This window comes from Papio anubis, chromosome 13 (assembly GCF_008728515.1).
Source record: "Papio anubis isolate 15944 chromosome 13, Panubis1.0, whole genome shotgun sequence".
In the NCBI taxonomy this organism is placed as follows: Eukaryota; Metazoa; Chordata; class Mammalia; order Primates; family Cercopithecidae; genus Papio; species Papio anubis.
The window spans coordinates 8,874,832-8,885,132 of NC_044988.1; the positions used below are offsets into that span (position 1 = coordinate 8,874,832).

The 10,301-nt window shown below is 49.1% G+C and overlaps 1 pseudogene; it reads left to right on the forward strand.

The window, feature by feature from the left end:
* Positions 1-4,687: 4,687 nt before the first annotated feature.
* Positions 4,688-7,513, forward strand: LOC110741462 (annotated as a pseudogene).
* Positions 7,514-10,301: the final 2,788 nt, after the last annotated feature.

Consider the following 10,301-nt stretch of genomic DNA (forward strand, 5'->3'; position numbering starts at 1 on the left):
ACAATCTAGCAAGCTCATTGTGAGCATCCTCCTCAGCAAGTCCGAGTCACAGCCTCTTCCACTTTGCTAAGCCAGTTTCCACCCCTTCATCCACTTCTCCTCTCCCAAACGCTTGCTGAGCTGTCTTTCTCCCTAATGTCGCTGCTCCAGCTTTCTTCGTCCCTTTGGCCTTCAAATCTGGTAAATGTATTGCCACTAGAGTGGAGTTTCAGGAGTGTGAGAAGGTAAGTGTGGTGAATGCAATATATTCAGGCGCAAAATGCATTGGGTTTTAAGCACAGGGAAATAATCTCATTTTAAACAATAATAACAACAGCACAACCCTTCATTAGACAACTTCCTCCTGCCACAGCTACCATCTTACCTCTTTCCTCTCCTTCCTAGAAAAGTACTATTTCCTCTCTTTGTCTTCAGCTGTCTCCCATTTAGCTTAGAATCCGTTACTGCAAGCACAGCACCTCCTGCTAACGCTGCCTAGGTCCTCGGTGCCTACGCCCACTGCCCTTCTCCTCCACTGTGACCACCCAGCCAACTCTGCCAGTATGGATCCTGCTTTGGGGCAGTCGTTTTTCCCTAGATCATCTCTTGATTCTCCTGTCTGCTACTCCTTTGCTCTACTTTGCAGATGCCTCTGGTTTTACTCAGGGCTGCACCTAGGGCCTTCTCGTGTTTAATTTTCTTTTTAATTTCCGTAATAGTCATGCATCATTCACAGCTTCACTCCTCCCAATTCATGCCTCACATTGTAGCCAAAGGGGTCTTCTCAAAGTGCCCCTCTATAGCTCCCCAGCTCCTGGGGTGAAGTCCACACTCTTCCACGGCCTACGTGCCCTGTGTATCCTGGCTCCAGCCATCTCTGCCTTGTCACACCGGTACTCTCTCAGCTGTCTCCCCCCCACCTTCAGAAAGCTCATTCTTGTCATGCTGCCTCCTGCCACAGGGCTTTTGCTGTCCTCCCTCCTTGAGTGTTTGCTTCCTTGCTTACCACACGAAATCCCACACATGTTCCAGGCAAGTGGCCCTTCCTCCAGGAAGCCTTCCGTGATATGTCTGATTTGCTCCATATTACCTCCTGGCCATTGAAGAGGTAAATCTCCCCTAATTCTCCTTCCCTCACCCCAAATTGGATTCTGCATCTGCCTTCAGACCTTGCTCCCCACTCTCCAGAGGGCTTGGATCTCTGTTACACTTGAGTAACACAACTGTGAGATTTTTCCTTCATTCAAGCCAGTTTCAAGGCATGGTGCAGAGGGTCGTTTCTGTCCTCCCACATGGTAGAAACATAGTTTTTATTCGCTGCTGCCTGCTTTTACATGATGACATTTCCTGACCTTTCTAGGGGAGGGGAGGATTTATCTTTTTTTAAATTTAACTATTTTCAGTCTCACCCTGGCATGCCACAACCACCTCCACGCCAGGACCTGGCATTCAGGAGCCCCAGAAGATCTCCTGGGGAGTCCTGCATCCAGACCTGCCTGCTTACCTGGTCTCAGCTTGATGAGTATCAGCTTGATGACCCTCCTGGTTGGGGCTGGAGCTGCGGAGGTGGCCAGATGTGCCCAGCAGAGCCACAGTGCAGAGAAAGAACCAGGTTTCATCTAATTTACAGTCTTCCAGGGTCAAGAGATTTTTATTCACCAAATTAAAATGGTTGACAGTTGGTTGCTTAATATAAGCAGGCAGGAGGGACCAGGGCCCTGGAGAATAGACAGCCACTTTGGACAGATTCCAAAACCTCGAGACAGTAGAAATGTAGGCTCAGCAACTCCGTGGTCCTGAAGCTCAAGAGGACCCTGAGAAAAGGGTGGAGAAAGAGACTGTATGTGTGTGTGTTTGTGTTTGTGTGTGTGTATGTGTGTGCAGCAAGGGTCTCAGAATGTTACAAGGCAGTTTTCTGTAGGCAGGACAGGCTGATTTGAAGTGGTTGCCCTGTTTACCTCCATCGGACTCCTTGCTGATCAGTTGTTTCTGATGCCTTGGGGATCTCACAATGTATCTGGAATGTTTTATGCCAATTACCACTTTGGTTACTAGTATTTTCTCTTTTCTTTTCTTTTCTTTTCTTTTTTTTTGAGATGGAGTCTCACTCTGTTGCCCAGGTTGGAGTGCAGTGGCGCAATCTCGGCTCACTGCAACCTCTGCCTCCCGGGTTCAAGTGATTCTCCTGCCTCAGCCTCCCAAGTAGCTGGGATTACGGGTGCCCACCACCACACCCAGCTAATTTTTGTATTTTTAGTAGAGACAGGGTTTCACCATGTTGGTCACGCTGGTCTTGAACTCCTGACCTCAGGTGATCCACCCGCCCGCCTCAGCCTCCCAAAGCACTGGGATTACAGGCATGAGCCACTGCGCCCGGCAGTTACTGGTATTTTCAATCCATTTTCTACTATGTTGGAAGAAAATTTAAGATGAAAATGCTGTTTTTTTTTTCCCACTATCAATCTTATTTGATTCAGATGTCAAGAAAGCAAGGTGTTTTCTGTGTTAACCTAGAATTTTAAAATATTGCTGCTGATATTATATTATGCTCACCTCAATTTTCAGGACAGTAGCCATGCTGTGAGCGCCCACAAAGTGGGAGATTAGATCCACTCATTATTCAAGCAACATCTATTTATATTCTTGTTACTTTTAATGAAATTTTCAACATAAACTTGCTACATTCATCAGTGTTCTTTCTGCCATGCACTCTGTCATATAGAGAGTAAATTCCAGTGCCCCATAGAAAGAAACTAGAACACAGGGTTTGGGCATCTAAGTACTTTCTGCTCTCCCTCCCTCTCTCTGTACCTCCCATTTATCATTCATTGATTTATGTATTTAATCCATTAACTAATGTTGCCATGCCAGGCCCAGAACTGGCAGTGGGAGCACAGTGACGAATGGGACCAAATATCTGTCCTCAAAAAGCCTGTAATCTAGGAGCGAGCGAAGAACAGAAGACAGAAGTGGTGACAAGTAGGACAGCTGCTCTCAAGGAGGAGCAGCAAGACTGCAAGCCCGCAGGGTGGGGCAAAGGCCTCCTGACAGAGGAGGGGCTCGCCCTCCAGCTTGCAGGACACACACACACACACACAGGCGCGTGCACGCGTGTGGCACAGCCCCCAGCCCCTAGCTCAGGGGTGCTGGGAAATGGAGCCAGCCTGGAGTGCTCCAGCTCTCTGAGCATTGCCATCTCTGTGTGTGTGTGAGACTGCATACACGTGTGTGTCTCTCTCTGTATTTATATGTGCATGTTTGTGCATGTGTAAGTGAGTGTGTGGGCATGTAAGAATGTGTGTAAAATGTGTGTCTTGTGCGGTGTGTAGTGTGTGTGATATGTGTGTGTGGTGTGTAGTGTGTATGCCTGTGTGTGGTGCGTGTATGAATATAAGTATGTGTTGTGTAGTGTGTGTTTTGTGTGTAGTGTAGTGTGTGTGTGTTTCTATGGTGTGTGTGGTGTGTGTGTGGTTTTTGTAGTGTGTGCTTATGTAGTGTGTGTATGTGGTATGCGTGTGGGATATAGTGTGTGTGGTGTGTATGTATAGTGTAGTATTGTCTGGTGCATGAGTGTGTTGTGTGGCGTTTGTGTGCATGTGCTTGTGTGGTGTGTGGTGTGTGTATTTGGTATGTAGTGTATATCGTGTGTGTACTGTGTTGTGTGCATGTGCTTGTGTGCTGTGTGGTGCATGTGGTATGTAGTGTATATGGTGTGTGTATTGTATTGTGTGCATGTGTTTGTGTGGTGTGTCTATGGTATAGACTGCACATATTTGTGTTTTGTGTGTTGTGTGCTGTGTAGTCTGCATGTGTTTGTGTGTGATATGTGTATTGTGTAGTGTGTGTTGTGTAGTCTGCATATGTTTGTGTGGTGTGTGTTGTGTGTTGTGTAATCTGTACGTGTTTGTGCATTGTATGTGGTGTGTTGTGTGCATGTGTTTGTGTGTGGTGTATGGGTGTGTTGTGTAGTCTGTATATGTGGTGTGTGTTGTGTTGTCTGTGTGTGTGGTGTGTTTGTGTCATCTGTGTGTGTTTGTGTGTGGTGTGCATTGTGCATTGTAGTGTTGTGTAGGTTGTTGGGTGGTTATGAGGTGTGGTGTGTGCATGTGTTTGTGTGTGGTATGCACGTATGTGTTGTGTGTTGTGTAGTCTGTGTATGTGTAGTGTGTATTTTGTGTGTTTTGTGTAGTTTGCATGTGTTTGTATGGTGTGTGTGTTGTGTAATCTGCATGTGTTGGTGAGTTGTGTATGGTGTGTTGTGTGCATGTGTTTGCATGTGGTGTATGTGTATATGTTGTGTAGCCTGTGTGTATTTGTGTGTGGCGTGTGTTGCATCATCTGTGTTTGTGTGTGGTGTGTGTGTTGTGTAGGTTGTTGGGTGGTTGTGGGGTGTGGTTTGTGCATGTGTTTGTGGTGCATGTATGTGTTGTGTGTTGTGTAGTCTGCATATGTGTGATGTGTGTTTTGTGTGTTGTGTAGTCTGCATGTGTTTGTTGTGTGTGTGCTGTGTAGTCTGTGTGTGTGTTTGTGTGTGTGTGGTGCATTATGTAGTTTGTATAGTGTGTGTTGTGTGTTGTGTGCATGTGTTTGTGTGTGGTGTATGTAAGTGTGGGTTCTGTGTTGTGTAGTCTGTGTGTGGGGGCTTTGGTGTGCATTGTGTAGTTTGTGTGTTGTGTGTTTTGTGCATGTGTTTGTGTGTGATGTATGTGAGTGTGTGTTGTGTAGTCTGTATGTGTTTGTGTGGTGTGTGTGACTGTGTGTGTGGCACGTGAACGTGTGAGTGTGTGTCTGCGTTGCAGGAGCCGGCAGTGGGAAGGGAGAGATGCTGAGGATCCCCGCCTGGCTCCTGGAGGTATCCCGGCCTTTTTGCAGGCTTCACAGCTGGTGGATGTCCTGGCCCGGGGACATTAGACAAGCAAGGCTGCAATGATGAGGCTGGAGCGCCAGACCCCATGGAATCAGGGAGCTGGGGACCTTAGCTTCCTGAGGTGGCTGGATGAGACTCTGCTCACCCTGAGGAGTGGCACCTAGAAGGAGCAGGCGGGAAGATCCCAAGTGGACATTTTCTTTACAGCTGGTGGTTAAGGTTCCTAGACAGGCTCAGGGAACTTGTTGGATAAGCCCGATCACCTCCACTTCTGCATATATTGGATTAGTGTCCCTACATTGATGCCGTTGCAGCGTCCTCATTTTCCAAGCGCCCATGGCCCAAGAAAAGGCCAAACAGAACCTATAGGTGTCTGAGGAGGCTGAGAAGAGAGGCTGGAGGCTGACTGCTGGTTTTGGAGACTACCCTGGGGCAGGGGGCTAAGGAGGGGCTGCGGGGAGCAGTGAGACCTCTGGAGGCTGCACAGTGGTTCACAAGCATGGTGCACATTTAAATCCAGAGGAACTTAAAGCAGCACTTTCACCACACCAGCCCAACTGAACACGAATTTCAGGCTTTGTGGTTTTGATCCCCAGGTAATTAGGTTTGTGATCAAGGTTGAAGACCAGGATCTGCCTGGTTCGTAGTGTGGTCCTGGGATCACCTGTGTCTAGACTGTCCAAGTTACTGATCTAGATCCTTAGACCTAACACAGACTTGGGGTCTGAGGCAGTGGGGTGGGCCTGGAAACCTGTAGGACAATGCAGTTAATAGGTTATTTTTAGTTACACCCCAGTCAAACCAAACATATTGGGCTCCACATAGGGCAAGGGAAATGTAAAGAAAGGATGCTTGGCTGGCGAAAAAGGCAGGTGGCCCCACTAAGCATCAAACATGTGGCAGGCATAAGCCTGAGCTCTAGGGGGCTACAGCCATGAAAAGAGCAGGTTCTGTTGTCAAAAACATGTGGGAGGCAGACAGCCTAATTAACATGTACAATAAAGTGTGCAAATGCTGCATGTGCAGTGCGGTGTGAAAATGATACATGCATGATGCAGAGTATATATGCTGCGTGTGTGATACAGGATGTGAGTGAAACATGCATGCTGCAGGGTGTATCATACCCTGGGAGTAGGCGATGCATGTATAATGCCGAGTGTGAATGCTACATGTATGATGCAGGGTGTAAATGCTGCATGTGCAATGCTGGGTGCAAATGCTTCATGCCGTTGGGCCCTGGCACTGAGGTATGTGCTGGTATCTCCCCAGTGTAGTGATGTCTCAGAACCTGAAGGATGAAACATTGGTCAGAGTTCTTGGTTGCAGACAACAAAACCCACTTTAAAAAAAAGAAAAAGCTGGATGGGTCTTAGTAAATTATATTAGGTGGCTCCCACCTAATATAATTAGGTGGAACAGAGACCCAGCCTGGTCTCTACCTAGCCAGGAATTAAGCAGCCCTAAAACCACCAGCGACATCCAGAGAGACGCTGCGGGGAAAAGCTGTTGCTGCTACCTCTGGCTCTTAGCAACCTCGACACGGAAGCCTGGTCCCCACCATAGCTTCTCCCAAAGCAAACTAATGCCCCAGAAGCTGACCTCAGGGGCTCCGAGGCGGAGGAGCTGTGTGAGAGCCGCGGAGCCGGGAATGGCAGGCACAGGTTGGTTCTGGGTTTCCTGTTGCCCTTCCCTGCTGAGTTTGGTCAGTTACTTCACTCTGGTGTGACCAGGCAGCCTCTCCCTGGGGCCCCGGCGTGCCCACCGTGAGGAGGTGCTTCCTCCGCAGCCTTCACAGGGAAGGAAGGCAGAGGCGGGGAGGCCTGGCCTGGGCCGACCGCTGAGGCTGCAAGAAACGCCACCCTCTGGGCGCCCGGAGCCCTGCGCCGGGGACGGAGGCAGACTGTGGTGGGGGGACAACACCGCGCTTACTCTGGGGGATGTTTTAGAAACTGTAGATTGTTAGCTGGCTTTCTACAAACATTATATTATCCATCAACGGCAAGCATACTTGGAGGTCTATTTGTGTGCGCCGGCATAGGCAGTCAGGCAGAAACAAGCTTTGTCAAGAACACAGAAGGGGAGGCCACGGTGGGGAAAATGGCGGAGGGGAGGGCGAGAGCGGAGAAGCCCGGGAAGTCGCAGCGAGCTGGAGCCGCCAGAGGACCGGAAGAGGAAGCAGAAAAACCTGTGAAAACGAAGACCGTTTCTTCTAGTAATGGAGGGGAAAGCTCCAGTCGCAGCCCTGAGAAAGGTCAGCTGAAGGAGCTGCAGACCTCCCCACGGAGTCTACAAAGATCTCCACACTGGATTTGCCGTAGGTAGTCAGAGGACAAAGAAGGCATCAGCCATGGCCATCACACTCGGGTCAGGGAGTGAACCGGGGGAAATGCTTCCAGAAGCAAAGATGAGGATGAAGAATTCTGGGACGGATATACCAACATCAGCTGGACCAAACTCCTTCAATAAAGGAGTTTGGGTTTTGTGATAACCAGAAGTTATGGGAGCAAAATATAAAATCTCATCTTGGAAATGTCGGTGAACAAGACAATTAAATGATGTGTTTTGAAATTGGGATGGGGGTGGTTGTAAAGTTAAAAGAAACACTTTCCTTTTTTAAAGAACGGTAAAAGGCAGAGCGTGGTGGCTCACACCTGTAATCCCAGCACTGTGGGAGGCCGAGGTGGGCAAATCGCTTGAGGTCAGGAGTTCAAGACCAGCCTGGCCAACATGGTGAAACCCTGTCTCTACAAAAAATACAAAAATTAGCTGGGCGGGATGGCAAGTGCCTGTAATCCCAGCTACGAGGGAGGCTGAGGCAGGAGAATTAATTGAACCTGGGAGGCAGAAGTTGCAGAGAGCTGAGATCGCGCCATTGCATTCCAGCCTGGGTGACAAAGCGAGACTGTCTCAAAACAAACAAACAACAACAAAAAGAATGCTATAAGACATTTTGGGAGCAGCTTTATTTTTTTTCTTTTCCATTTTTTTAAAAAAGATTGAGAGGTACACTAATAAATGAGAGCTTGAAATTAAAAAACAAAAAATAACACTCTTTCTAAGGCCTTGCTCCTCAAAGTACCCACAGCAGAGAGCACTGGGAGCTCCTAAGAAAGGCAGAGTCCCCAGCCCCGCCCACCTGGACCTCCTGCACCAGAATCTGCATTTTAAGGAGACCCCACAGGAGTTTCCTGGGAACACTGAGGCAGAACAAGCTCTGAGCTGGAGCTGTTCTCAGCCTGTGTGCAGAAACACCTGGGGAGCTATTCACTCCCAGGTCCAGGGCACAGCCCAGACCAGTGGAACCAGTGTGCCTGAGGGTGTGGGGGAGGGTGGGTTGCATGGACATCTGTTAATTTTTCCCCAGGCAAGCAGGGCTGAGCATCTGCTCCAGGCTCACCCACCGGATTTAGCTCACCTGAGCCTGCATCTCCATCTACCTGCATAGTTGTGAATCATGGTCCTTGCCTGACATTCATGTCTGGACCCTGTGGATCCAGAACCTTCCACTCTACCCTCACTCTCCTGCGTGGCCTCTGCAACTCTCAACAGAACTGCATCTTGAAACCCTCCTGCATATACTACACTCGGGCCACTCCGCATCCATTAGCCAGCACCTCTGGGTGCAGGCCCGGGCAGTGTCGTCTTTCAATTCATTCATCCCACCCACATGCTGCCATCCACCTCCCCGCACATCCTCACCTGCCATCCCCCCAGGTAAGAGTCCTTCGTGCATTATTATAAACCCCCATTTCCTGTCCCTGCTACAACTTTCACCCTCCCTTCTCCTGTCACCTGTGGGGTCCTTGGCAAATATTTGAGCTTCGTTTAATCAAACTCTGTGCTTACTTCATTCCTGCCTCCAAGCAGCCCAATGCAGGTGGAGGAACTGCGGAATTCTTGCTAACTAGTCTCACGTTACACTCCCGAGTCAGCACAGCCCTGAGAGGTGACGACCTTCCCTGATCTCTTTGTTCATCCTGCGCAGACGCAATCACTTCGCCTCTCCTTCGTACTCGAATGTCCTCTGCCCTCGCCCTTCTCATCACTTGCAGCTGAGAACCTGGCTCCTTTTTCACTGGGAGAATAGGGGATAACAAAAGGGACCAGTTACAGGCTCCCACATCTTGTCCACCAACCACTGGCTCTGTCCCAGATGGCGCCTTCCTCCCTGCTGAAGTGGAGAAACTCCCAAAGCTTCCTTGGCCAGGCTCACCGTGGGCTCCTGAGCCATCTGTCACTCCTGGTCAGTGGCCTGGCTGCTGTATGTCCCCTGCTCTGAGGCATGGTCGCCGGCTCCTTTCTCCTGGCTGGGTCCTGTCAGTGCTCAGCATGCGGGGGATGGCCCTCCGTCTGTCTGTGGACAGTAGATGCTGCCGAAACCCCTGCTGCTTCTCCTCCATTCTCTCTGGGACCCGCTGGGGTCAGGCTTTGGTTCCCACCATCCTACCAGACTGTCTGACCTGTCAGAGGGTTTAACACAGGTGGCCACATCCTGCTTCTGGAAATACTCTTCATGTATGTAGTGGCCCTCCCTTACCTGCCCTGCCTTACTGCACCTCCTTCCAGACTCCTTGGCTGGATCCCTCCCTCATCTGGCTACTCAACCCGTGCAGCCCCTGCTCAGCCTCCACTTTTCTGTCCTCCACTTTCATCCCTGGGCTTTAAACCCCACCTATGTCCTGCCAAATGCTACCTGGAGACCCCCAGCCTCAGTCCTCCCTGAACTCCAGACTCTACATGTCCAATGGACATCCCAAACTGAATAGACAACAGCATATATACATGCATTCAACACACGCATATGACACAGGTATGCATGAGTGCATGCTTGTAAATTCAACATAGTCCTCTCAAATCAATATATATACCAATTTACTTAGGCCCATAAGCTTCATACATAGGTGCATACATCTGTCTATTTCAGTCCTAAAAATTTTGCTTGCTGAGTAAAGATTGTGGGAATTGTTTTGCTTATTTTATTAAAATCCAGCTGTATTTATAACTATTATTTTTTTCCTGCCCATGATTCTTTGTAGGCGTGTGGACTGATGATTATCATTTTCAAAGCAAATAAACAGAGCCTTCACTATGGGCTCCTTTGGAAGTCAAAACACTTCCCATGTTTAGTTTCCTGCTTCTCCACGCCAAAGACATGCTGAGAGAATACAGGGGGAGCTGAAGGCGAACAACATAAACTTATGTTTGAGAAGCACCTTTTACTCTATGAAATATAGTGAATGTAAACTGTAAATGGAACAAGCTTTCAGAGTCCCTGCAGGGCAAGAGTTGGGGAGGGAAGAGCTGGCTGGTCAGGGAGGATGCACTGGATAGAAAAACTGTCACATTGGCTGGGACATTCCAGGACATCAGGGAGACCACACAACAGCCCACTGCGTCCTGGGGTTCTGCTTCTTACCTGAAAGTGGTGGCAACAAGGGCCCCTCGGTGCTCCTGT